Raw genomic sequence first — 14674 nt, 5'->3', positions numbered from 1 at the left:
TTATAGTTACATACTGGGCACATAGTTTCACACTATTATAGTTACGTACTAGGCACATAATATCACACTATTACAGTACAAATTGAGCGCATAATTTCACACTATTATAGTTACATACCGGGCACATAGTTTCACACTATTATAGTTACATACTGGGCACATAATACCACACCATTATAGTTACATACTGAGCACATAATATCACCATCACAGTTACATAGTGGGCACATTATATTACATTATTACAGTAACAAATTGGGCTCATAGTTTCACACTATTATAGTTACATATTGGGCACATAGTTTCACTATCACAGTTGCATACTGGGCACATAATATCACACTATTATAGTTACATACTGGGCACATAGTTTCACACTATTATAGTTACATACTCGGCACATAATATCACACTATCATAGTTACATACTGGTAACATAATATCACACTATTATAGTTACATACTGGGCACATAATATCACTATCACAGTTACATACGAGAACATAATATCACACTATTACAGTTACAAATTGGCCGCATAGTATCACAGTATTATATTTACATAATCGGTACATTCTATCACACTATTACAGTTACATACTGGGCACATACTAACATTATCACAGTTACATACTGGGCACATAATATCACCATCACAGTTACATACTGGGCACATAATATCACACTATTACAGTTACATAGTGGGTACATAATATCACACTATTACAGTTACATATTGGGCACATAATATCACACTATTACAGTTACATACTGGAAACATAATATCACACTATTATAGTTACATACTGGACACATATTATCACACTATTACAGTCACATACTGGGCACATATTATCACACTATTATAGTTACATCCTGTACACATAGTATCACACTATTACAGTTACATACTGGGCGCATATTATCACGCCAATACAGTTACATACTGAACACATAATATCACGCTATAACAGTTACATACTGGGCATATAATATCACACTATGACAGTTACATACTGGGCGCATAGTATCACGCTATTACAGTTACATACTGGGCACATAATATCACACTACTATAGTTACATACTTGGCGCATAGTATCACACTTTCATAGTTACATACTGTGCACATAGTATCTCACTATTACAGTTACATACTGTGCACATAGTATCACACTATCTCAGTTACACACTTCGCACTTTGTATCACACTATTACAGTTACATACTGTGCACATAGTATCACACTATTATAGTAACATGCTGAGCACATAATATCACACCATTACAGTTAAACCTGGCGCATAGTATCACACTATTACAGTTACATACTTGGAACATAGTTCTACACTATCACAGTTACATACTTGGCACAGTGTCACACTATTACAGATACATACTGGGCACATAATATCACACTATTACAGTTACATGCTGGGCACAAAATATCACATTATTACAGTTACATACTGGGCGCATAGTATCACACTATTATAGTTACATACTGGGCCCATAATATCACCATCACAGTTACATAGTAGGTACATAATATCACACTGTTAAAGTTACATACTGGGCACATAGTTTCACACTATCATAGTTACATACTAGGCACATAATATCACACCATTATAGTTATATACTAGGCACATAATATCACACCATTTCAGTTACATACTGGGCACATATTTTCACTACCACGGTTACATACTGGGCACATAATATCACACTATTATAGTTACATACTGGGCACATAGTTTCACACTATTATAGTTACGTACTAGGCACATAATATCACACTATTACAGTTACAAATTGACCGCATAGTTTCACACTAATATAGTTACATACCGGGCACATAATATCACCATCACAGTTACATAGTGGGCACATTATATTACACTATTACAGTAACAAATTGGGCGCATAGTTTCACACTATTATAGTTACATATTGGGCACATTGTTTCACTATCACAGTTGCATACTGGCACATAATATCACACTATTATAGTTACATACTGGGCACATAGTTTCACACTATTATAGTTACATACTGCGCACATAATATCACACTATCATAGTTACATACTGGTAACATAATATCACACTATTATAGTTACATACTGGGCACATAATATCACTATCACAGTTACATACGGGAACATAATATCACACTATTACAGTTACAAATTGGCCGCATAGTATCACAGTATTATATTTACACAATGGGCACATTCTATCACACTATTACAGTTACATACTGGGCACATACTAACATTATCACAGTTACATACTGGGCACATAATATCACCATCACAGTTACATACTGGGCACATAATATCACACTATTACAGTTACATAGTGGGTACATAATATCACACTATTACAGTTACATATTGGGCACATAATATCACACTATTACAGTTACATACTGGAAACATAATATCACACTATTATAGTTACATACTGGTCACATATTATCACACTATTACAGTCACATACTGGGCACATATTATCACACTATTATAGTTACATCCTGTACACATAGTATCACACTATTACAGTTACATACTGGGCGCATATTATCACGCCAATACAGTTACATACTGAACACATAATATCACGCTATAACAGTTACATACTGGGCATATAATATCACACTATGACAGTTACATACTGGGCGCATAGTATCACGCTATTACAGTTACATACTGGGCACATAATATCACACTACTATAGTTACATACTTGGCGCATAGTATCACACTTTCATAGTTACATACTGTGCACATAGTATCTCACTATTACAGTTACATACTGTGCACATAGTATCACACTATCTCAGTTACACACTTCGCACTTTGTATCACACTATTACAGTTACATACTGTGCACATAGTATCACACTATTATAGTAACATGCTGAGCACATAATATCACACCATTACAGTTAAACCTGGCGCATAGTATCACACTATTACAGTTACATACTTGGAACATAGTTCTACACTATCACAGTTACATACTTGGCACAGTGTCACACTATTACAGATACATACTGGGCACATAATATCACACTATTACAGTTACATGCTGGGCACAAAATATCACATTATTACAGTTACATACTGGGCGCATAGTATCACACTATTATAGTTACATACTGGGCCCATAATATCACCATCACAGTTACATAGTAGGTACATAATATCACACTGTTATAGTTACATACTGGGCACATAGTTTCACACTATCATAGTTACATACTAGGCACATAATATCACACCATTATAGTTATATACTAGGCACATAATATCACACCATTACAGTTACATACTGGGCACATATTTTCACTACCACGGTTACATACTGGGCACATAATATCACACTATTATAGTTACATACTGGGCACATAGTTTCACACTATTATAGTTACGTACTAGGCACATAATATCACACTATTACAGTTACAAATTGACCGCATAGTTTCACACTAATATAGTTACATACCGGGCACATAATATCACCATCACAGTTACATAGTGGGCACATTATATTACACTATTACAGTAACAAATTGGGCGCATAGTTTCACACTATTATAGTTACATATTGGGCACATTGTTTCACTATCACAGTTGCATACTGGCACATAATATCACACTATTATAGTTACATACTGGGCACATAGTTTCACACTATTATAGTTACATACTGCGCACATAATATCACACTATCATAGTTACATACTGGTAACATAATATCACACTATTATAGTTACATACTGGGCACATAATATCACTATCACAGTTACATACGGGAACATAATATCACACTATTACAGTTACAAATTGGCCGCATAGTATCACAGTATTATATTTACACAATGGGCACATTCTATCACACTATTACAGTTACATACTGGGCACATACTAACATTATCACAGTTACATACTGGGCACATAATATCACCATCACAGTTACATACTGGGCACATAATATCACACTATTACAGTTACATAGTGGGTACATAATATCACACTATTATAGTTACATACTGGGCACATAATATCATCATCACAGTTACATACTGGGCACATAATATCACACTATTACAGTTACATAGTGGGTACATAATATCACACTATTATAGTCACATACTGGGCACATAATATCACACTATTATAGTTACACACTGAGCACATGATATCACACTATTACAGTTACATACTGGACACATTGTATCACACTATTATAGTTACATACTGGACACATAGTATCACACTATTACAGTCACATACTGGGCACAAAGTGTCACACAATTATAATTACATACTGGGCACATAGTATCACACTATTACAGTTACATACTGGACACATAGTATCACACTATTACAGTTACATACTGGGCACATAATATCACACTATGACAGTTACATACTGGGCGCATAGTATCACGCAATTACAGTTACATACTGGACGTATAGTATCACGCTATTACAGTTACATACTGGGCATATAATATCAAACTATGACAGTTACATACTGGGCGCATAGTATCACGCTATTACAGTTACATACTGGGCACATAATATCACACTATGACAGTTACATACCGGGCGCATAGTATCCCGCTATTACAGTTACATACTAGGAACATAGTATCATACTATTACAGTTACATACTGGGCACATAGTATCACGCTATTACAGTTACTTACTAGGCACATAGTATCACACTAATACAGTTACATACTGGGCACATAGTATCACGCTATTACAGTTACATATTGAGCAATAAGTATCACATTATTACACAGATACATACTTAGTACGTAGCATCACACGTTTACAAGGCTACATACTGTTTATATAACATAACGCTATTACACAGTTACGTACTGTGCACATAGTATCACACTATTATAGTTATATACTGGGCACATAACATCACACAATTACAGTTACATACTGGGCACATAATATCAAACTACTATAGTTACATACTTGGCACATAATATCACACTATTATAGTTACATAATGGGTACATAATATCACTATCACAGTTACATACTGTGCACATAACATCACACTATTATATTTACATACTGTGCACATAATATCACTTTCACAGTTACATACTCGGCACAAAATATCACACTATTATATTTACATACTGTGCACATAATATCACTTTCACAGGTACATACGGGGCACAAAATATCACACTATTATATTTATATATTGTGCACATAATATCACTTTCACAGTTACATACTGGGCGCATAGTATCACACTATTATAGTTACATACTGGGCACATAGTATCACTATCACAGTTACATACTGGGCACATAATATAACACTATTACAGTTACAAATTGGGCGCATATAGTTACATACTGGGCACATAGTATCACTAACACAGTTGCATGCTGGGAACATAATATCACACTATTATAGTTACATACTAGGCACATAATATCACCATCACAGTTACATACTGGACACATAATATAACACTATTACTGTTACAAATTGGGCACATAATATCACACCATTATAGTTACATTCTATGGAAACAGTTTCACACTATTATAGTTACACACTGGGCACATAGTTTCACACTATTATAGTCACATACTGGGCACATAATATCACACTATTATAGTTACATACTGGGCACATAGTTTCACAATCACAGTTGCATACTGGGCACATAATATCACACTATTATAGTTACATACTGGGCACATAGTTTCACACTATTATAGTTACCTAATGGGCACATAATATCACTATCACAGTTACATACTTTACACATAATATAACACTATTACAGTTACAAGTTGGGCGCATAGTATCACAGTATTATATTTACATAATGGGCACATTGTATCACACTATTACAGTTAAATACTAGGCACGGCACATAGTATCACTATCACAGTCACATATTGGGAACATAATATCACACTATTATAGTTATAAATTGGGCACATATAGTTACATATTGGGCACACAGTATCACTAACACAATGGCATACTGGGCACATAATGTCACACTATTATAGTTACATACTGGGCAAATAGTTTCACACTATTACAGTTACATACTGGGCACATAATATCACACTAATACAGTTACAAATTGGGCGCATAGTTTCACACTATTATAGTTACATACTGGGCACATAGTATCACTATAACAGTTACATACTGGGCACATAATATAACACTATTACAGTTACAAATTGGGCGTATAGTATCACACTATTACAGTTACAAACTGGGCGCATAGTATCACACTATTACTGTTACATACTTTGTACACAGTGTCACACTATTACAGTTACATACTCGGCGCATAGAATCACACTATTACAGTTACATACTGATTACATTGTGTCACATTATTACAGTTACGTACTGGGCACATAGTGTCAAACTATTACAGTTACATAATCGGCACATAATATCACTGTCACAGTTACATACTTGGTACATAAAATCACACTATTACAGTTTCAAATTTGGCGTATAGTATCACACTATTACAGTTACAAACTGGGCGCATAGTATCACACTATTACTGTTACAAATTGGGCGCATAGTATTGTACTATTACAGTTACATAATGGGCTCATAGTATCACACTATTACAGCTACATAATGGATACATGGTGTCACATTATTACAGTTACATACTGGGCACCTAGTGTCAAACTATTACAGTTACATAATAGGCACATAGTATCACACTATTACAGTTACTTACTGGGCGCATAGTATTGTACTATTACAGTTACATACTGGGCGCATAGTATTATACTATCACAGTTACATACTTGGTACATAAAATCACACTATTACAGTTACATACTGGGCGCATAGTATTATACTATTACAGTTACATACTGGGCGCATAGTATTATACTATTATAGTTACATACTGGGCGCATCGTATCACACCATTACAGTTACACACTGGGCACATAATATCGCACTATTACAGTTACAGGCTGAGCACATAATATCACAATATTACAGTTACATAGTGCGCGCATAGTAACACACTTATAGTTACATACTGGACACATAATATCACTGTATTACAGTTACATACTGGGCACATAATATCACACTATTACATGTTCATACTGGGAACATAGGATCACACTATTACAGTTACATAATGGGCACATATTATCACGTTATTACAGTTACATATTGAGCAATAAGTATCACATTATTACACAGCTACATACTTAGTACGTAGCATCACACGTATACAAGGCTACATACTGTTTACGTAACATAACGCTATTACACAGTTACGTACTGTGCACATAGTATCACACTATTATAGTAACATGCTGAGCACATAATATCACACCATTACAGTTAAACCTGGCGCATAGTATCACACTATTACAGTTACATACTTGGAACATAGTTCTACACTATCACAGTTACATACTTGGCACAGTGTCACACTATTACAGATACATACTGGGCACATAATATCACACTATTACAGTTACATACTGGGCACATAATATCACACTATTACAGTTACAGACTGGGCACATAATATCACACTATTACAGTTACATAGTGCGCGCATAGTATCACACTTATAGTTACTGGGCACATAGTGTCACACTATTATGTTCACATACTGGGTACATAATTTCACATTATCCTAGTTACATACTGGACACATAATATCACATGAGCACATAGTATCACACTATGACAGTTACATACTGGGCGCATAGTATCACGCTATTACAGTTACATCCTGGGCACATAGTATCATGCTATTACCGTTACATATTGAGAAATAAGTATCACATTATTACACAGGTACATACTTAGTACGTAGCTTTACACGTTTACATTGTTTACAAGGCTACATACTGATTACGTAACATAACGCTATTACACAGTTACGTACTGTGCACATAGTAGCACACTATTATACAGTTACATACTGATAACATTCTAATGTGGATAGCTTAACGCGCTACAGTTGTCACCCCGCCTTGTATTCGACGTGTATTGTCCGAGTGAAAAGTACATTGTTTGTTCATATGAGATTTGTGTGCTGTGTAACCACTGAAGCGTTTTGAAGTAATTCGTCGAAATAAGTATATTCATGGTTAAACTAAAATTTCATTTGCATTATGATTGTTTTGAACTACAATTGAACAAATGCTTCTGTTTAAATATGTTCATGAACTGGTTTAATAACAGTGAGATTTTGTTATTGTCCTTCGCATTGTACATTACATTTAATATTGAAATGGTGTTATTTCTTGTCATTAAACATATTTCAGAAATTGAAAATGTGTTCAAGAAACAACCATGAATAAACTGTATATATGTTTGTTTTTCTCAAATCCTGGAATGCAAAATACAATTGTGGTTTGAGGGGCTCTGATCTGTAAATACACAATGCAGTGCTAAATAAATGTCATACGTCATTTACAATATCTCGGGTCTAGTAAAAATCATTGTTATTTGTCTTGTGACATTCCACCCATCACTTGCGGTTGCTCAGTTTTGTTGATTAAAACAAACAATCTGTTATTTCGTTGCTCACCGTGTTGTATATGGTGACACGTGTCATGTATTTCACATATAAACCTTTTAGTGTCATATTTCATTCTGATGAGAGCTCTTCAAAGCAAAACGATATACTGACATTGAGTCAAGAAAAACGTTAAATTTCATCAATGTGTAAACGTTCCAATTGTCGAATGCCAATATGTGTAGACGCGTAAAATGCATCTGCCACCGTTACAAACAGCGGCAGTAAAACGCATGTGTCCGAGACGCAAAGCGACACAGTAGTACAGTACAACAAGACGTAAGGGAGAGAGAGAGAGCAGTCTAAAAATTTGTCTGTGAAGTGTGGGGTCTGCATGTGATATTGATACAAGTAAACAACTGTCATTTGCACGCTGAATGCCGCTTTACCGTCCACAGTCAGCTGTTTTTTTTTGTACTAGGGCAATGAGGGTCAGGGTTACCGCGTTCAGAATTGTATAATGCTGTTGTAAGAACTGACTAATAATTTAGGCAGTGGTTATCAACGAGTTCCGTTAATTGCAAGGCGGCTGTATTCCGCTATACATGCAATAAGGCTTTCTAAAGAGATTTTTCTTAAAATTTGCGCCAGTGTAGTGCGTGCGCATTGCGTTTGTTTATGAATAATGAGAATACGTCACTGACGGCGCCTTGAGAAACACTCTGATAGCGAAAGTGATTATTTATCCGGCCCTTTTTTCCAAACCTATGTAAAAAGATATATAATATTCAGGTTATTAACAAAATATGGGAATTTATGTTCTCTTGCCTCATATACTCCATGAGTATTTTGTTTATGTTATTTATCATATGATGGGATCAAAAGGTCAAAAAATTACAATAACAGAAATACAAATACGACAGCACCATAGGTTACAAAGATATATATCACAGAATATCGAAATCGATGTATAAGTAATACGATATTCGTCGTTTACTACAAAGGCATATGACCACTTCCTGCTGCCAGGCTGAAATATCAATTTCAGTTACTTTGCAATAAACCTTATGCCTGTTTAAACTTTTGACCACCGTAGACAATTTGTAACACCCTTCAACAAAATAAACCTTCATTTTTTATACATTTGAGGAAGACCAGTAAACAATTGTCAATACACTCCATTTGGTCTAACATTTCAAAAGAAATTAGAGAAAATATATTCAAATCTACAAAATGTAACACTAAAATATTGTTGGGGAACATTAAGGTATTTAGAGTCTTTAAAACAACAAAGAAGCACTAACAGTGTATACATACTTAAAATGATAGCGACAACACTCGTATCACTATTGCATTTTGCATTAGAGTAAATGAGCTTTCCAGCTTAGTGTAAATATATGTATATACATACATAACACTGAAATGCGCGTAATAAAACAATTACAGTAATTGCAGTCTCACACTGATCCACATTAAGTGTATTCAGTTGTATTGATTGGTGAATGATTAACTGTCTTGTTTTAGTAAAAGAAGCGACGAGAAGACTAACATATAAAGCGCACTTTGTTACGCTATATATAGATTATTATATTGCTCGATATATCAGGTAGAAAGAACCCAATTTCACAAATAAAACACAACCAATATAAAAAAAGAATTGACTTATTAGTAATAAAAATTAGGAACATAATGTATTGGAAATCTGTTAGCAATGGCAAACTTGGATATTCAGTATTCAGCATTTCTCAGTATATTTTGATGATGGGTAATGATATAATCTGTATACCATTTTTGTTCAGCCTTTCAAAATTAATTCAAAAGGCCTCTCTCGTTCGAAACCAATCATTACTCAATAGGGCATTTAACAATAGTGATGATTTCAGTATTAATCGAAAACACATAGGTCATCAATAAAATAAAAATGTGGTTGCTACAAACAAGACTATAGTTGTTTCATCTGTAATATTTTTTTATAGGTTTAAAAATTATTTTTTATATTCTTAATTAAAAAAAATGTTAATTGTTTAACGAATGTCATTAACTGAGGATATTAATGATAATACTATGGAACTGAATTTATTTATAGATTTACAAATTATTTTTCAAATTCTGAGAATAAAAAAAAATGTTAATTGTTTAATAAATTATCATTAACTGCGAATAATAGTGATAATACTACGGAGCTGCGGTGTATATTTTAGTATCACCCACTCTTATAACGCTGTTACTATAATTCTGTCTTTATAGACATTGACATTTCTAACGACCATGTTATTTCAGCAACTGAAACCACCACCCAAGTTATTATGCTAATTAAGCACGTACCAAACGACAAATTATAAAAAATCTGTGAGACATTAAACAATAGTTGTAAACTGTTTCTCAAACAGGTTTACTTCAATAACATGTTGTGCATATCTATATGAACACGAAAACAATTCACACGCACGTTTTAACAAACCATAGTGTATAGCTGGGTTCTAGTTTTAACAAGGTTCATATACCTGAATTATTCTCAATAATTGACCACATCTCTGTTACACATCCATATTAACCAATTATTGACGCGCGAAATTTATTTATCCTCAAATGGTTTCATTTTCAAATTATACCTAGTTGACTAATATAAAAACGGATTAAGATATATGCGGATTAAGAAATGTTAGATGTGAGTATTATATATGGGCAATGTAACATATAACGCGTGTCTAGTGCCTGATGAACTAAGTTCTTGTGTTTTGTTGCAGTTTGTTATTATCCCTGGTTTACACGCACTCTTATTTAATAGTAGGATAGGATCACTGAGACGTGATATGACTTTATGAACTTTTAAATCTGTGTGCAATATAGCAGTGTTTTAGTTCACATGCATACTATTATGTTGTGTCTACATATAGTCATTAGACACGCAAAGAAACGTGCGTAGTACTACTCATTTTGTACAGAGTGGATGTTGATATGTTCAGCATTCTGTGTTTCACATGTTCTAATGTGTAAAATATTAGAAATATATAAAGTACATATTGTTTATTTTGTGATTGAGCGACTTTAAATAAACAGTAAATCGGCAGATGTTGCTTATCCCGGTTATCCTGATACCATTGTACCTCGTAGTGTGTCACGCCACCGTGTCTAATAAATAGGACAGACTCACAATCGTAGAGTAAATCAACGTAATAGTAACAAATATACAATATATTACCAGGTGAATGTTAACATAGTTGTCGGCTTTAATTGTAATAGAATCCCCTCCCCAAGAAAACGATTAGTGTATGGTAATAGTTGATGTTAAAAATTACCGTAAATATTTGTGATGTTCGATTTGTGTAAACATGTGACACACAAGAACAGTCTGTGTTTTCATTCTATATACACAAGTCGTAGCTAGGGGGGGTCAGTGACATGTAACAAGTGGCACTTCAATTTAACGTCAAGCACTGATGCTATACGAAAGTTCATTTACCTATGTCGCTTTACCGCGACTGTGTTTCAATTAATGCAAATCTTACACAACGTAGTTACTGGTTTTAGATATTTCAATTGCAGGCAGTCAGTTTAATAAATTTGCTAACATGGCAGTCTATAATTGATATATATTTGGCAGCATGTGTTACTGAAACTGACTGAGACGTGTGAATTTTAAGAGATTCTCTGAATTCGCTAATAAATTAAACAATGTCTGATTTTAATAAACATAACATCAATAATTAACATTTTTTTATATTTAATATGTTTCTATATACATTTTGCAAATTCTATTACTAATTGAGCAAACTGTAACTGTTAAATGATGGTAATTATTGATCATATCAAGTTTAAATATGCTAATCTGTCCGACAGTAAACACCTTGTTGTCACAGATCAATATTCAATCAATTGCATGGCGTTGTCAGTTGAATGTCGAGTACTCTGAAAGCAACGTATTCAAAGGATCATTTGATGGTATTTTTAGTGAGTGTGATATGTACTATTAATACGTCACCAATATGTGGCTTTGCTCGTAGTTAGTTTGTGCGCGCACGGACATCGTCTTATGCACAAATGCAATTTTGTTTTAATAATTATTGCACGACTGGTTACGAAACATACTTGTATGACATACTCGGACTTGCTGCAATTACTATATATAATATTTATATAGACATAAGAATTTGTAATATTGATTTATGCCCATGCAGTCACCGTATCTATATTGTATATAAATAGATATAATTGAAATGCATATAATAATTATATGCGACACGAATACAGGTTAAAATGAACTGGTGACATACTAATGCAATTGCATATGACAACAGATATTAGCATCATGTAAACTATAAAAAAAACAGAATTCAAATCGTTGTCATAATTTGCATATTATCTGTGTTACTGATATTTGCTCCCTCCCTCTGTGACAATCAGTCACACGACCAGACAAATCCATAAACAAGAAATACTTACGTGGATATTACGACCACCTGCGTTCATCTAGGACCGACATTGCGCATAAAGAACGTCCTTCGCCCATTATGTTATGGGTTTTTTTCTTCTTTTATTAGCGGCAGTGGAAAATGCATAGTTAATTGACTTCGAAACACCTGACATTACTTCTTCAATATGTTCTCCGTGTACCTTGTCTGATTTATTCCGATTTGCTCATTCAGTGTAAATGTAACTGTATACCGTTTGCAATGTACACGGTGTTTATGAGTGAGATATTTCGATTAGCCATGTTGTCGTTTTTGTAAAATTTGTGTGTACATGACTGATTCGCCTGGATGACATGATTGATTGTATTTCATATCCATACCATATAAGCATAGTGTACTCTTCATTCATTTTGTAAACATAGCATCCAATATGGTGGGCATATTGTGACATTTTGTGATAGCATTCGTAATCCAAATATCTACTAATAATAATATATTTAATTATACTCCGCAATGTTTTGAGACGTACGCGTGACGTAAACGGACATTTTTTTTGAAAAACTAAAATACAGAATAATAAAAAATAAATAAAAATAATAAATCATAACAATCATACGGTGGCGGCCACATGGCGGACATATACCCAGGGACACTAGCGTCTAAACTGTGGACATTTGAACTCTAAACACCTGCTCCCAGGAATGCCAAACAGTAAACTGTAGTTCAACCAGGAATCAAGGGCATGACAACTTCAGTTGTTCTAACTGATAGGCTAGTTCTGATTTCAAGTAATATTGAATAGTATGGCTTGTCGTAGACAACTATTCTCAAAATTAATAAATTTCACACTATTTATTTAATAACGTCAATGATGTGAACTTTTTTTTTTACTTTCTTGTTGTTTAAATCCGAGAGGCGAAAAATGTCATTCTACTGCTGGAATTAATTTAACAATGACTTACTAAATCAAATTTGTTAACTAAAATTATGTTTGTTCTAATTTTGCACGCAGTGTTCAAATATCTCCCAATACATGTTCGCTACATCATAGCCAAATACACTGAAGAGTAAAAAAAAGGTATTGTCATCATCAAGTACAAGATGATAAGATATATAGTTGGGCGTCTCAAATATGGATGAGATCTTGTCCAAAACATTAGCAGTCCCAACGTCGAACAAACGGGTATAGAATGGTATGTATGGAAACCATTGCATTTGTTACAAAGACATTTTATGATAGGCTAAATAATATATGTACTACTATAAACAATGTCATATTGTTACTTTCTGTGAATAGGCATAACAAATGTCTCTTAGACACTTTCTTTACACTATGCAATGTCTTCCTGTGACATTAACGTAACCAATCGGATATAAAAAGGACACCTATGACCAGCGACTGTGTGCGTTTATATGCGATTGTCATTATATAAGATTAAATGTCTGTCTTCTGTTGCGGTAACGAGGTTAATTAATTTGTCATTTGTCAATTGGCGACGCCGGGCATAAGGCCGATTATTGGTATCAGTATATAATTGCTAACTCAAATTTGGAGAACATTTCTTTATATTTTGAATAACTTTAATTAACTTTAATAACATTGATAATATTGAAGTGAACGACATTTTGCATGTACAATATTAATGAGCTGATATCAGCTACAAGACAGCGATTCGAAAATACTGTGTACACGTTTCATTTATTTTAATACCGCGTTTTATTAATTT

The 14674-nt window shown here is 33.8% G+C and overlaps 1 protein-coding gene across 1 annotated transcript in view; it reads left to right on the top strand.

Annotated features, from left to right (window-relative positions):
• Nucleotides 1-14674, top strand: part of LOC144362636 (glycine receptor subunit alpha-2-like) — a 49437-nt gene that overhangs the window by 24059 nt on the left and 10704 nt on the right. The window lies entirely within an intron of this gene.

Source organism: Saccoglossus kowalevskii, chromosome 3, assembly GCF_978046115.1.
Source record: "Saccoglossus kowalevskii chromosome 3, keSacKowa6.1, whole genome shotgun sequence".
Lineage (NCBI taxonomy): Eukaryota > Metazoa > Hemichordata > Enteropneusta > Harrimaniidae > Saccoglossus > Saccoglossus kowalevskii.
Note: the sequence above shows the minus strand (reverse complement) of the source record. Positions and strands in the feature narration are given on the sequence as shown.